Raw genomic sequence first — 16,441 nt, forward strand, 5'->3', positions numbered from 1 at the left:
GGAGCAAGACAGTCACACGAATCTTCTCATTTGGTCATACTGGACATCCCCAGAGAGGCTAGTAGAGACGTCAGCCTCCCAAAAGTTTCCATCAAAGGGTGCAGTGCTCTGACAGGGAAACTATCTGCCAGCTCCTGCCTGTTTCTTGTTCCTCACTGGGCCAAAGTTCATTCCATGGTGACCCAACTTCCCCCATACTTTCAGAGTGTACTGTCTGGCTCCTTCGGCAGCAGATGAGAAACCCAGATCCCATACCCTACAGAGTGATGCCTCATCTGAGTCCAAAAGTGGTGGGAGTAAGCCCAGTGTGGCTTTGGACAGTAGAATGGTATAGTCCACCAGAGCTGGTCACCAAGAAAACCCAGAGGCAAGTGGGGCTAAGAGCATTTCAGGTGGTGCCTAAGAGTTAGCCAACAGAGGAAGGTTAAACCTTCCTAGGAACCTAGGAACCTAGGAACCTAGGAACCAGTACTGGTATGCAATCCCACATAGACAGAAAATGGAAGAGATGATTTAATAAATCTTCTTGGAATGTGAGTTATTTGTGCTCATTGAGTTTCTGCAGGTTCTTAGAATTCTGGCTGCCACAGGACATCACCCATTCATACATTCTTCATTCATTCAATAAGATTTCTGCAGCATCTCCTATTGTTAGGCATGTTCTAGTGAAATTCTAGAGATAGAGGACTAAGATTTAGACCTTGCCTTGGAGAGGGAGACAGGCAAATAAACAGATAATCACAATACAGTGTAGTCAAGGTACCCCAGGAGAACCCAACAGGGCCATGAACACATAGAGGAATGGCACCTCCCCCAGTCTTGGGGTCAGTGAAAACTTAGGGAAGGTGATACCTGGGCAGGAGCTTGAAAGATGAACAGAAATTAGTTGGGGGCAAAGAAAAAGGAGATTCCAAGCTGGCAGTATGGCCTCTGTAACAACAAAAGAGGACAACGCAATGTGGTTAATTAGAGGGTGCCATTTTACTTAGCCATGTTTAAACAGCTACATTACTAAGCAAAAGCAATCTGGTATCAAAAAGTATGTGCAAGAGACATCCTTGTCTCTCTTACCTTCATCCCCAGACCTCCCTGCTAGCCCCATTCTTTAACATGACTCATCACTGACCCCCAACCCCTGGAGTATGTATGTATCAGAAATGGGGTAGGATCTGGAGTTAAGTGAGGAAAATATGAGGCTAGGAAATGAGTTTTAAGTTCAGGGACGGCCCAAGATTCAGGGTGATGTTAGCAATGGGGCAAGAGGCAAAGATGGGGGTGATGCAGAGCTAGAGTGTTTTGTACATGACTTAGAAACTTGTAGTGTAATAGTTTTTAATAAGTTCCCCCACTTAAAACAGCTATAATAAAATGTGATATGTTCATACAAAGTCTAGGAGATGAGTGAAGCATGTTGTGTTTTCTGAACTGCAAGCAGCTCCATTTGACTGAAGAAATGAGCCAGGAGAATAGTAAGACAACAGGCTGGAAAGATGAGGAAATCAGGTCAGACAGGGCCTTGTGGGCCATCCCAAGAAGACTGGGTTTTGACCTAAGGGCCACGGAGATCAATTAAACAATTTTAAACAAGGAAATGATATGATTCAATCATATTTTAGAAAGATCATTCTGGAACCAATGAGGAAGACAGACTGGAGGGTGGGAAGACCAGCTTGTAATCACAGTGATGAGGCATGGCAAGATGAGGGATAAAAAGGAAGATGTTTTTTATGAGCCATTTAAAATGAAAGACCAAGACATGGGAATAAAGTCTAGATGGAGCTCACTTATGTTGAGGGAGTAGTGATGTGGTAGGTGGATGAAAAAGATTATTAGAAAACTGGACACATTTCTGGCCATTCACTGTCCTTCAGAAGGACTTCTTGGGGAGGAACGATTGAGGGGGTGGTAGGGAGATGAGTTCAGTTTTAAACCCAATGAGTTTGATAGGCCCGTGGGACTACCACACTGAGGTCTCAGGGCCTCTTAAATAGATCCAGAACTCAGAAGAAGAAAAATAAGTATTAATAACATGGATTGAAAGGTCATTGGTAGCCATGGGTCTGGAGTAGGTCACCTAGAGAGAATGCATAATGGGAGGAAAAACAAGAATGGTAGGAAGGTCAACATTCATGTGGAGGACACCAGATAAACTGCCACTCAGGAGTTCACTGTCCATGCCTGCTCTTGTCTCCATCATGAAGGTCTGTACCAATCCAATCTTCTATTGCAAAAATCAACCTGGTTTGCTTAGAACCCAGAGAAGGACCATGTAAAAGAGATACTAGTGCTCGCTTCAACAAACTCTTCTGGTGACACAGAGTTAGGGCAGCTCTCTGTGAGCTCAAGGACATTGGGAAAAGGAGAAGGGGAAGCATTAGACAGAACTGCAGGGAGTGTGTATTTCTGAACTTTCAGGTCTCCAGCACTTGAAGAAGTGAAACCTTCCTCACCTTTCTGCAGCATGGGTTTCTCTGGGTGTGCCTAAGATGTTTTCACACTGACACCAATACTTGCACTACATACACATGTCATCCATTAGAAAGAGTTCTCTAGTTTGGGTCAAGGCCAAGATGTGCAAATCAAACTTGAACATCTCCCCCTAGAACTGGTTCTTATTTAAAAAAAAAAAAAAAAAAAAAGTATGGATCTCTGCATCTGTTTGACATATCATTTAAGCCTGAGACCCTCATCTCCAAGTAAATACACACACATCCAACATATTTACAATTTCAGGTGCTTCACAGACATCTTAGCCAAAGTTCCCTCCATGAATCCCCTAGGGTTCCCTCGACTCTCTGTGGAAAGCTCCACCCTAGAACAATTTATCTAGCTTGTGTCACTCTCAAACTGTTCAAAACAAAACCAAATCATACCAGAAGAGCACAGCAGAAGGAAGCCAAGCACTGTGACTTCCACTGACCCTGAACTGATAATTCCTTATTTCCGTTTTCAGTAATGCAGAGGATATCTCCTTCCCTTTTCTACGAATCCCTCCCCTCCCGCTCTCCCAACAAAACCAAAACAACCCAGCCCCACACTAAAACTCAGGCCTCTCTGGGATCCGCTCCGGCAGGGCCCCAGGCTGACTATGACATTATCCTCAGGCAGTGGGCCCCTTACAAACAAGAAATATCCCTAGTTCATGATTGCTGACAGAGGCAGGGGCACAAGGGTGTCTCCAACTGCTGGGGACAGTGGCCAGGAATGCAGCCACTCTGGGTGGGCTTGGCACAGAGCAAGAGTCGAGTAACTCTCTGTTGACTGAGGACTGGCTCTGCTTTCCTAGGGCAGGGTCTTGGGTTTTGATGGGTGACAGATACTGTCAACACCCCTTTTTTGAAGTCTGTAAATTTAGAGAGCAGATACGTTAGGAAGTGTTACAACTTCTAGGATAAAATAATCCTCATTATAAAAATGCAACCAACTCAAAACCTTTCAATGGTGACAACTCACCCACCTCCACGCTCCTGGTGAATTTCCCTTTTTTGCATCTCTTTTTCTAACATATATATTTTATTATAAAAGGAATACACTTTCACTAAAGAAAACTTGGGAAATATTTAAAAAAAAAGGATAACCAGCGCTGAAGTTCTGAAATGATGTGATTTATAAAAATTCCCTTTGCGTGTACCTTTTTCAGCTTCCCAGGGACACTTCATTGTTTCAGGGTGAGGCGTTCCTTTTTGCGGGGGGTGGGGGGCTGTCACCACAGACAAATGGGACAGGATCCTTTGACCTTGTGACTCTCTGGACTCTCACCTCATGGCCAAGAATTATTTATTCTATTGTTTTTCCCAAGTTGATGGAAATTTCCTACTGCTTATGCCCATTCTCTTTACTTCCTCAACCTGAAAGACCAGAAAGAAAAATTTAATCACTGGAAGCTCTTTCCTATTATTTTTTCTGCTTCAGTTCTCACACTACCCACCTCCATCTGGAGAAGTTTTCTCAAAAATTCTAGCAGGGATTTAGAAATCAACCACACCACTATGTGTATTTGGTCCTGCCGCCACTAGCAGTTATATTTCTTCACTGACGCTAACTCTTAGAAAACAGAAAAGCCACACACGTTCAGAGCATGTAAACCATAAATGCAAACACAGCAGATATGCTAATTAAAGAATCCAGAGAAAGACTTCAGAATTTGATTCTCCCTGCCTCTGGGTTCTTATTCAGCTCTGAGAGGGAGACTTTTGAAAAAGCAGATCCAGAATCATATTATTTGCTGAGGGAAATCAAGGGTCTTGGATGCATTTTCCAACCAAGTGTAAAACTGGAATTTAAAACAGTAAGGGAGGGTCAGTAAGTTTAGTAGAGAAAAGCAAGAGCCTTCTTACGTGGCTCGCAGTGGCAAAGAGCACACATGAGCATACACACATTAGTGTATACAATCCTGAAAAACGGTCATTGCCAGGATATCCATTTTTTCCTGTGTTTCAGCTTTCGGGTCTCTGAATGCTTGGGTAGCTGTGAGTCAGATACCAACTGCCACATCCATGGGCCAGACTTGATTTCTGGGTACAGTGTTTCAATTACAGAGAAAGCATACACCGCTGACATGTGTGTGCAGAATTTATTGCAGTATCTTCTTGACCTCTTTTACTCTTAATAAGAACAAAAAAAAAAAAAAAAAGTATGGATTAAATTGAAATGTGGTTTTCCGTTCCGGGGAAATGCAAAGGGCTTTACAAATGTGTGAGCTGTCACCAATCCTCACTTCCAACACGTCGGCACCAACAGTGAGAATTTTACAGCGATAAAGCAATGAACAGATTCATCACACTGATACAGCTGCACCACTGTGCCCTCAAACCTCTGAGATGGGCATTTTTACTACCAAGTCCCATCTCCAGATACAAAACTGAGATTCAGGCCATAAGTCACTTGCCCAAGACACAAGGGGAGGAAGAGGTCAAGTTGTATCTGACCATCGTCTATTGCCTCTGAAGTCCAAGCATGACAGAGCTCAGGAGATAAACTCTCCAAAGGAAAAGGCCAGCATCATAGTTCATTTCACACTAGAAAAGAAAGAAAAGAACAATCTGACTTTTCCACTGGAGCTGGAATGTCCTCGGGTTCAGCCACATGGCCCCATCTCTTCTTAGGTCGGCTTTAATAACCCTTTGTGGCTTTAGCTGCATGTACAATCAGGGACCCCCACACAGATGTCTCCAGCCCTGACTTCTCCCCTGACTCTCATGCCCACGGAGGGCCTTCACTTCCATGTTTAATAGGCCTCTCAAAAGTCACATATCCATGACAGAATAGCTACTTTCCCTCCAAAGCTGCTATGCAAGAAGCCTTCCCATACAGCATGATGGCGGCTCCATCTTGCTGTGGCCCTGGACAAAAATATCAAGTCATCCTGGACCACCCCCTCCTCCTACATGATTTCTCTCATGTTCATTTTACAAAAAGACAGTGTACAAACAGATTTCTCCCATGCTTCTTTAAAACAGCAAGCTCAACTAATACACGTAATAAGACGTCATTTGCCTACGACCTGTCTGGAGCATGTCTCCAACAGCCATTAGGTGAGCTGCAGCCATCCCAGTACTGTCTACCAATGTACAGTGATGTTCACCTACTACTTTAGATGGGCTACTTGTAAAACACTTGAGTAACACTTCCTATCACCCAGACATTGATTTCAAAAGTGCCTTACAGCTAACAAGTTCATCTAACCCTCCAAAGAACTCTCTGAAGTAAGCACCGTCATTATCTCCTTTCCACAGATAAGGAAACTAAGACACAGGGAAGTTCAACAGCTTGCCCAAGACCACACAGCTCCAATCAGGACAGTCTGGCTCTAGAGTCTACCAGGCTTCATGCATGAAACACACTTTTCCCCTGAAGGTACAGAAATGAACTTATTTTTTACTTTGCTTTCTTAGGGCTGGGGCCCACCTCTGCCAAGTTCCTGGCCAAGATGGACTGCACATTGTCTGTCCTCTTCACTGGAAACTGGTAGCCAAATGACAAGGGACCAAAGCCCTTTGTCCCCTGGCCACTGTGCTGTGACCAGCCAGGTCACCCAGCGGAGTCTAATATGTGACAGCAAATGACTCTGTCTCCTTGGAACCGCCTCCCCAAGGCCTGCTCAGGGATCCGGAACTGAACACAGTTGGCTCTGGCCAACAGCACAGCACGAGGGCTCCCAGGCCCCTGAGTGTGATGGGTGGCGCAGCTGGGGGTGGGGGCTGCTGTGGAGAATACTGGGCCAATAAGGCTGCTGGCGAGTGGCTGGGATGTGCTGAATTTACTCAGATGGATCCTCCCAACATATACACACACCCCTTTTAGATGTGACTGTAATACCAAAAATGTTAAGGAGAAAGAAAAAGGTAGAAGAAGAGAAGCAAGTGTGCTTCAACAGCCCTGCTGACCATGTGAACTGACAGAGCACAAACAAGGACAGCTTTCCTTCTAGCAGGATCTCTGTGGGTGTGCCCAGAGTGCACAGACTGCCCCCGTTAACCCTTTAGAGCATTTTTCCTTTGGTTTCCAGATACAGCAATGACAAAGGGCACAGCTTCTAGAACTAAGAGACTGAGGTAAGGTCAAAGCCCTATCTTCATGACAACCTCGGACAGGTTACTTAACCCCCAGTACTAATTTCTGACCTCACAGAGTGGAGGTGGAAATTAAGTGAGATAATGTGGAGTAAAATGTTAGCAGAAGACTTGGGACACAGCAAGACTCGACGAATGGTGGCTACTGAGGGTGATTTTGATAATTTCACTAATAAAAGTTGTTCATACCCTTCAACTGTTTAGAGTCTTAAGTAAAGGGAAATGGAGGGACAAGGAGAGACGTAGAAAAAAATTAATACTTTATGTGTGGCCAAGGGTAGGAAAATATACAAATAAAACTGTATTTCTGACAGCTCTGGTTCACACATTTAAATAATGGACAAACGAAAAAGCTCATGGGCTACGGATCACCCCAGCCTTATCCACTTAGCTATGGTATTACAATCTTTCTCCTTTAAAAACTCTAGTCAAGAAAGACAAATATATTCAGTTTCTAAAACAAACAGAGGAATAAAATCTGTTTTCATTTAAAGCATCTCCCTTTTTTTTTTTTTTTTTTTAAGCAATTAGCTCACTTCAAAGGGCAACCAATGGAGTGATTTTTATCAAGCTGGCAAGGGTCTGGTGTCTCACTTCAAAGTTCAGGCAGATTGAAAGCTGCTGATAGTCCTACTACACTGGCTGGCATTTGGCAGAAAAAGTGCTGAGAAAGCCAGTTCGTTCAGATGGTGAATGTACACAGACCACAGCACGAAAGCGGCACCTCTTTCAGGGAGAGCCAGGATTCAGCCTGAAAGAGAAGGGTGTAATTACCCCACCCCCAAATTAAAATTAACAAGGGTCTTTGGGGTTCCAGCCGCAAGAGCCTCCATGGGATATAAGAATAGATGGAGGAAGTCCTAATTAGATGGACAGAGCCCCACGTGCTTCGTGACCCCAGACCTATGGATATCTGTAAAGCAACTTCAGTGGGACACGAACAAATGTCCAGGGAGGTGGGACCAGCGCACACAGACGTGCCAGGGAATTCCTGCGTGACTTGAAACAAGCTGCTTGACCTTCCCAGGTCATTCTGCAAGCAGAGTGAGAGACCAACTGCCTGCCAGTCTGACAGAGTTTATGATAGGATTAGATTTTATTTATAAAGAGGGTTGACATCCTTAGCTCCATAGTGCTCTCCTATTAATAAAACGAACATTTTAAGAGCTCAAAGTAGAGTCCAGATTACCCATCTGCTCACAAATCACCAAATGGCTTCATTTTTCAGGATGTGATACGAGCCATTAGAATATTAGAATTAGACGATCACAAGGCAGTCAAGAAAGGAAGACTTTAAGAAGTGGTCTACTTGACTCCTTCACTCCAGACACAGAAGTCTAGCCACAGACCTCAACAAGCTTGTGTAGACCATCAGAGCCGCAGTTCACAGGAGCCCGTTCCCTAACACCCACTGTGCCTACCTAAACCCTATTTCAATCTCCAGCCAGCATGGCTGCTCCTCCATGAGCCTTCCCAGCTCAGCATAACCTCAGAAAGATTCCCTGTCTCTGAATTCACAGCATGTGGTGCCCCCTTTGATTATACTATTGAGCTCACTGTTATCTGACTACTACTAATTCTGTATGAACATTATGCCCTTTCTCCCTGAGATTAGAGGTTGTGTCAAAAGAATAAGCATTACACTTCTCTGAATTCCTCACATCCTCCCCAGAGCCTGGTACCCAGAAGATGCCCAGCGCCATTCCCACGAAGCCACCTTGCAGAGATTTTACTGGCCGATTAACAATCTGCAAAGTAGCTTCACACTCATTATGAAAACACTGCACAAAGAACATTAACCTTCTCTTATCTGTTATTGAAGCCACCTCAGAGCACAAGTCAGGGTTAGTCTGAAGCCAGCTGGAATGGTGGAGGTGTGCACAATGAACAAAAAATTCAAGGGACTGGGTTTTCAATCCTGTCCTTCTATTATCTGTCTGTGGATTTTTGGCCAACTGTTTCTCATTAATTGCATTTCAGAAAACCAGCTATAGCACAAGAAACCTACCTCTTGAAACTGATAGAGATGTTAAAAAATATATATGACACTTTTAACATTTATTCAACATAAACACATAGAGAGGATACTATTTGTGTAGTGTTTAATGTGTATTTTTCTTAAATACCACATTGCCAGATAAATGCTATCCAGTGGGGAAAAGTATCACTTTCTAATGAACATGTTCAGCATTTTTAGATCCCTCCTGGCTAGTTTAAGTGTCCCTTCCCTCACTGACTCTTACTCAGGTCTAGAGTTTTGTCTGCTAATCTTTTGCAACTTTAGACCAAGCTTCCTGGAGACCTGAGATTGAGGGAGCTACAGGGTTTCATTGTAGAGCTGACCAAGGGAAGGCCAAGACTACAGGAGGAAGTGAAACAGCTGGCTTTCCAAAATTACCTGGAGAGGGAAACAGACCAGCAGAGATGTCTTCAGGCCTCCTGACTAGAGGTTATGGCTCCAAACTTTCTCATCCACCTCTGGAGATATGCAGAATCCACAGGAGTTCTGCGGTTACAGAAAGCACACCTTGTAGGTGTGGTTTGTCAAATCTGTTAGGAAAAGGATCTCTTCACATATTATTCACACTTCATTTTATAGTCTGGACCCACCATGACATCTCTTATTTTATATGAAGTTCACATGCATATAATTTCTAGTACAGGCTATCCACGCCCCAATGGACTGTTACACTCTCATACCACCTTGAAACAAATACTGTAACCTGTTGGCCAGCACCCAGAATGCTGACTCTGAAAGTATTTCATGTATCCACATGGTGTGAGCAGGCATATCGCTGATTATCAGGACCCTGGCAGAGTTAACGCTTTTTCCAACATCCAGAATTGAGGAAAATTGAGTAAAAAGAAAACAAACCCCCGCTGTGTTTTATTTCTTGTGTCATGTTGTACATGCCAACATATTTTCTCCTTCACGTCCACTCTTGGAACGCTCTCTCATTACAGGAGCGGTGAGTCACCATTCAAGGAATTGGTGCGACCTGCCCTGCCCATCAGTATAAGCTAAACTGTGGACATCTTGAGTTCTCAGGGGGTTATTTATCTTGGGAGAGTTGATCACACTTTGCATGATCATATGGTACAGATGTTTATTCATGAAGATGACCTCAAGTGAAGTAAGAAATGTCTTGGTCTGACTATTTAAAAATTCGGCCAAATGTCCACCCAATGGGCAAACCCCAGTTCCAGAATTAAAGCTGTGATGGATCAGAACTGATGCATGCTGACAGACTTGAGTGAGAGGTCTCGAGCCAGACAAAAGGGTGTGTGCTCACTGATGGGGGTGGGGGGCGATAATCAGGGCAGAATTACAAAGGGAGGGATAAAGTAGCACTTATGTGCTTCTTCTGTGAATCCAAACTTCTTTTGTTTCCTCAGGGTGAGAATTACATCTGCAGTGTAATATAAACCTAGACAATCAGTCACTCTCAGAGACCCCACTGCCACTGCCAGCCTTCAGCAAATCCACCAGATGGAGAATGCCGGGACCTTCCAGACTTTTCCTCCTTCCATTAGGCCCTTCTATTCAGGCCTTTCCCTCAACCACACCTTAATTTCACCTTTTAGCTCCATGGTTTTCGAAGTGTAGACTTTGGACTGGCAGCATCAGCAACACTGGAGCTCTTGTCAGAAATGTTCATTCCCAGGTGCCGCCCCAGACCTATTGACTTCGAGACTCTAGGAGTGGGACCCACAAATTTGTGTTTTCTCAAGGGCTCCAGGTAATTCTGAGGCACACTGAAGTTTGAGAACCGCTGCTTTAGGTGACATGAAGATGAGAGAGCATGTGCATCTTAGGAGAGGACTTCAAAAAAAAGGGAACAATTTTCCAGCAATGGAACCTCAAGTCATGTGACAGATAGCGAGGGAGATTTGAGGCTGCTGAATTCATTTGGGCCCTCATCATTTCTCACTTTCAATCTCACCTAGTTTGGTCTTCTCCCCACATTGCCACTAGAGACATGTGCTTTGCCTGAAAAATCTGACCAGGTCAAACCCCAACTTAAAAACCCATCAGTGGCTGCTCCTTGCCCATTAGATAAAGTTCCAAACACCTGCACACAACCGGGGGCCCTTCATCGCTGGATCTGAGCCACCTCCCTGGCCCTGTTTCCTTCTGCACTTTCCCTCCTACTTAGCCATACCTCACTGTCTGCAGGAGGCTCATACTTCCCCATCCCACTGACATGGGGTTTGGCTGTGATTTACCTTAGCCAAGAGCATAAGAGTTGAAGGGACTTCTGAGCAGATACTAAGTGCCATATTTTTGTTTCATCATATTCTCTTTTTTCCCATTCCCCTACATGAGATCAGTATTATCCCCGAAAGAGGCTGTTTCTTAAGCCTCTGGAGGGTCTCAGAATGAAAACAGGTAAGGAGCAGAACCATAACTGACCTGCACTGGACACTCAGGATACATGAGAAATAAACCTTGTAAGCCATTGAAATTTGGGGGTTATTTGTTATTTTGCCTAAGCTGACCATTATGGCACATTTGATCCCCCAGACCCCTCTGTCTGGAATGTCTTTCTCCTCTGCTCTACCTTTCCTTCCAATCCCACCTCAATCCTATCTGCATAGGAGACTTGCTCATCCCTCTACACTCAATTCAGGTGTTATTTCCTCGATCAAGTCTTTTCTCGTTCCTAGGTATAACGGATCGACTCCTGTAGGATCCCATTTGGATGCTACAGACCTGTAACTGTGTCCTTGGAACTTTGCTGGGAACTTCCTATTCATTAGTACTATCCCTAGAACAACAACTCCTCTTAAAAAAAAAAAAAAAAAAAGAAGAAGAAGAAAGAAAGAAAATTAAACCCTCATTTTACAGAGTGGGAGACTTTGGCTCAGAAAAGCAAGGCAACTTGTCCAGGTTTCCCAGCCATCAGCCACAGAAACAGTTTTCACCAAGTGTGGGTCTGGCTCTGAGCTCAGCAATCTTTCCCATGCCCCACACATCTCCCTCCCTCCTCCATCACCAAGTGTTCAGATCCTCCCATTCCCATTCTGGTGGAGAGAGTAAAAGTCTCCTTATCAACAAGTTAAAAGGTTGTGGAATTAATTCGACACTTGAAAGACTTGCATCTGGAACTGGGCTTCTTACCCCCTGAGAAGATAATCACTTTCTCTAAGTGGATGGATTTATTTAAAGGCTCCTGGCAAGAGCACTGGGGCACCTGGAGAACTGAAGCCTTCTGCCTGTACCTTTCCCAGGTAGTGTGGCGTGCTAAGACAGGCAGATTCTCACTGACGATGCCCTCAGGACCTTTTGGGTCTGTCACAGGGTAGGATGTTAAGGAGCAGAAGGTTCAGAATTCCAAGTAAATCAGCTACATATTGATATTTTTGGTAAATGAACAAGGGAAAGAAAACAAGGACAGAAAAGCGACACAGTGGCAAAGAACTAAACCAGACCACCCAGGTCAGACATAGCAATAACCGCCTAAAGTAGGAACGGCAATTTTAGGTTTCTATGAGCTGCTGGCATTTTGTTGTGTGGTTGGGCTTTTTATTTGTTTTTCTCTTCCTTTCCCTCTCTTTAAACTTGTCCAAGGGAGGACTGGAAAGTATAAGAACCTTCAAGTCCTCCCCCTTAAGCCATACCAGTCAAAGATGAGCATTCAACAAAAAAACAAGATATTCTTCTCACACGACATTCATAACAATTTCTTCAAGGTTTACAAAGCTTTTCTCAGTTACTAATCGGAATCCATTTATCTCTTTCGCCATTCCAATGAAGTTTTTTTTTTTTAATTCCTCAAAGGATGTATTACCTTTAAACGATACGATCAGAAACATTAATAACAGCATTTTTCCCCTTTGAGTTTAGAAAGCTGTTCAGAGCTCCAAATGGTCACTGGGCCAGGTAGGACACATCTGATTTACTCTTTAAAAGAACATCCACTCCGTATAGCCTTGTGCTTGGTGTTTTGCAGGCATTGGTTTATTTAATCCTCGAAAGGACGCTATGGAGCAGGTGCAATTATTTATGGCCACCTTACAGATGAGGGCAGTGAGGCACAGAGGGCACGAATGACCTGCCTGAGAGAAAGGCTGTCTCTCCCTTTCAGAAGCCAAGTAGCTGCACAAGACAGTTAATGATTTACCCACAGCCCTCAGGGAGCGCCTTCCAGTAGGGGCAACACATGCACTTACACATTCTCATTCTCTCTCTGTCTCTATCTCTCTCATCTTCAACTCTTCTTCACCCAGTAAGAGGCGGGTGTCCAGCAAATTGCTTGGCAACGCGCGGAGGAAACTCCATCCAAAGCCAGGGTCTGCCGGGTCCAGGCAGCCTCTGGGCGCTGTCCAGCGGGCAGCGCGCCTGAGAGGCCAGGCAAGGGTCCTGTCTCCGGACACCCCGAAGGTGGAGCGGAACGCCAAGACCCAGTTTCACTCGGGGCGGAGCGGGGTGGCGGGGGAAGCACTGTCCCCAGGGACACCTGTTGTCGCCTCCCTATACGGGCCAACAAAGATGTCGCGGGGACTCACATCTCAGGGAAGACACCCGTAGGCAAATAGTGTCCGCGTAGGGGTGAGGGAGTCGCAGGTGTCTTCCCGAACCCCCTCCACCTCGCCCCCCTTAGGCGGGCTCACCTCACCCCCTCCCACCCCCGGACGCCTGCGGCTGGTGGAAATGTCGCGCCTCCCCGGGGCTCCGACTGAGGCACGCGCGGAGGTTCAGGGACCCGCTGGGCGAGGGGCGGCACTCGCGGCGCTAGGACCTCGCGGGCGGCCCGCCCCCACCCCCACCCCCACCCCCACCCCCACTCCTACCCCTCGCCCGCTCCACCTGCGGAGCCCCACCAGCGGGGCACCCTCGCCCTCCACCGCGGGACGCGCTGTTACCTGCGACGCCGCCTGCAGGGTCCCGAGCGTCGGCCGGAACGCCGCCGCGGTAGAGCCGGCTGCGCGGGCGCGGGGATCCTCGTCCGGCCCTGCAGCTCTCGCTGCCCTCCCTCGCGGCCGCAGCGCCGCCGCCTGCTCCTGACTCTCCAGGCTCGCTCCGCGCCCGCGGGCTCCTGGCGCCGCTCCCGCCGCTCCTGATTGGCCATAGCGCGCGCCCGAGACGCGCGCTGATTGGGTGGCCGGGAGCCGGGGCGGTGGGATGGGCGGGGCGCCGCCTGGACCTGCTCCCGGTGTCCCCGGCGCCGCTGCCTGTCGGCGCCGCTGCCTCTCGTCCCCGCTGCACCTCCGGGCGGAGAACCAGACACGAAACCGGGATCTTGCTCCTCTGCGCCCGGGGAGGCCGGTTGTGGAGAAAAGGGATGAAGTGGAAAGTAGGACGAGAAGCATGGGGTGGCGGGGAGTGGGGATCGCCTTGGAGTCTCTCCCACTCCTCGTACCAAGGCTGGACTGGGGGAGCCTTGCTTCTGTGGCCTCACTCCTGCAAAAACCTACAGGGTTTTGATTTCCTGTTTTTATAAGCAGGACGGTGGCTTGTAAACAGTGGTTGCCAAATTGTGTTTTTGGACTTGGCTTGGACTTGACGCACAATCTATCTCTATGTGGTCCAACCAGAGTTCGCAAAAGGGAAGCGACGTGTGTGAGGTCCGACACGTTTACAAATTAGTAAGAACGAGTAAGATGGTGAGATAGATCTTCACTTACAAGGACCTTAATATCTAGATAGGGAGCTAAGGCTGAATAATAATGGTAATAGTAACAATAATAATAATAACCCTGACTTCTCTATGGCACACATTGTTTGCCAGGCACTTTTCTAAGTGCTTTGGATATAGTAATACAGAAGTACAGAAAACAGCTGGCCTCAGGATGTCCACATGTCCTGTGAAACGTGTGGCCAAGTGACATCAGTTGGCAGTGTGAGAGATTTTCATCTGGAAGACACACAACAGTCATTCCACGTTGCAGTTAAGAGGCACAAGTTAGAAGGGAGAGAGAGCCTAGGGACTTAAAATGGTTCCTGTCTTCCATATCTTCTCCCACAGATCTTTAGCCCTCCCAACATGTTGTCTCACCTGAGCTGGGCCTTTCTAAAGAATAAGAACAACCACTATAAATTCAGGATGGTGCCAAAACTTTGTTTTACCACTCATAAAAGGAGCCCCCTTTAAGCAACCAGGTAACAGTGAGTAGAAAAAAGTAGCACCGTTTCTATTTTAACACCTTTGACTTTAGTTGCACCAATACCTCGGGGCCCCTGGGTGGCTCACTGGGCTAAAGCCTCTGCCTTCAGCTCAGGTCAGATCCCAAGGTCTCAGCTCAGCGGGGAGCCTGCTTCCTTCTCTCTCTCTCTGCCCGCCTCTCTGCCTACTTGTGATCTCTGTCAAATAAATAAATGAAAATTTTTTAAAAATTGAAAGCAAATATATAACCATTTTCCTACAAGTATTTCCTCTAGATCTATTCTCCTATGTTGATAGAACTCTAGAGGGAGAAATTTGGGTTGGTAGAGAAAGGCTGGAGTGAAAACCAGCTTGACCTACTCTGAACAGCTTGATTTGTACCCTAGTTGAGCTTAACGTCATCTACTTTGAGAAGCCCAGGGCCCTACAAGGAATTAGCTCCGTTTTCCAAGTTTATATGAATGGACGAGTGATCCGTTGACTCTATATTGAAAAGATGGACTGGGCTGGGTGGAGCCTCACCTGATAAGAACACCAGAGCAAAACAGACTGTGTGAGGAAGGTTCTTATGCCAGTATCCCTGTCCAAGCTTCAGACGCACATGGAGACATCAGCCTATCATCCCAGTTGCTCACTTTCCATAGCTGTGGCTTTTGCCATAGCATAAGTTCCATTTGGATTGGTCACACTATCACTCCAAAGAAGAGTAGAGAACTAGGTTGACCCAAGATAATTTCTTAAATCGATAGCCCTGGTTGCATTGCACTAAACTCGACCTTCTGAAGGATGAGAAGTGAAAGAAGAATCTGGATTCCACTATGTCCACCCTGGAACCTTCTTGTGGGCAGGAACTGCTTATGAATCTCTCTGTCCCCTATCTCATCCCGCAAAATGCTTTGCTTGGCAGTGCCTCCTGCATCGCATTTCTTCTATTTAGCACTCAAGACTCAATGAAAATGTCCTGTCCTTGGTAGTGATCCCCTTGTCCCTGTTATATTCTCATTTCAGTATGAAGCAACAATATTCTAGTGATCCATTTACATGACCATCCCTCCAACTAATTATCACTAATGCCTGGCCTAGTACAAGGAACTCAGTACTAAGTATTCAATAAACTTGAACTGACTGAATGAAATTATTTACAGGTAATAGAGAGGCATTAAGGAGACTGGGACCATACCCCAGTGCTGTTCAACAAGGCATCCTGTAGTTCCAGGCTGGCTGGATGTTTGATGTGAGCCAAAGTGATCATCTGCCCAGTCTAATAGTGACTAGGTAGTTTCTGTATGTTAGGCACTGTCAGCTAAAGAGAAGAATGAGGTCTGAAATATACACAAGATGAAATGATGCAGCTGATTTAGAAAACCAGCCTTGGTGTTTCCTCAAAGAGTTAAACACAGAGTTACCATAAGACCCAGTAATTCTACTCCTTGGTACATACTCAAGGGAATTTAAAACATATGCCCCGATAGAAACTTGTACATGAATATTCTTAGCAATATTATTTATAACAGCTATGAAATTGAAACAACACAAATATCCACTAACTGATGAATAGGTAAACAAAATGTGGTACATCCATACAATGGAATATTATTCAGCCATAAAAAGGAATGAAGACTGATACATGTTACAAAATGGATGAACCTGGGAAACATTATGCTCAGTGAGAGAAGCCAAACACAAAAGACCACATACTGAATGTTTCCATTTAGATGAAATATCCAGAGTAAGCAAATCTGTAGAGACTGAAATCAGATC

The 16,441-nt window shown here is 45.7% G+C and overlaps 1 protein-coding gene across 2 annotated transcripts in view; it reads right to left on the minus strand.

Moving 5' to 3' along the window:
* Positions 1 to 13,572, minus strand: part of STON2 (stonin 2) — a 147,519-nt gene extending 133,947 nt beyond the window's left edge. For both annotated transcript variants that reach the window (XM_032878549.1, XM_032878548.1), the window contains exon 1: positions 13,440 to 13,572. The gene's annotated coding sequence lies outside the window, so the exon portion shown is untranslated. The remainder of the gene's footprint in view (positions 1 to 13,439) is intronic.
* Positions 13,573 to 16,441: the final 2,869 nt, after the last annotated feature.

The sequence above is a fragment of the Lontra canadensis genome, unplaced genomic scaffold (assembly GCF_010015895.1).
Source record: "Lontra canadensis isolate GAN:19392208 unplaced genomic scaffold, GSC_riverotter_1.0 scaffold64, whole genome shotgun sequence".
In the NCBI taxonomy this organism is placed as follows: Eukaryota; Metazoa; Chordata; class Mammalia; order Carnivora; family Mustelidae; genus Lontra; species Lontra canadensis.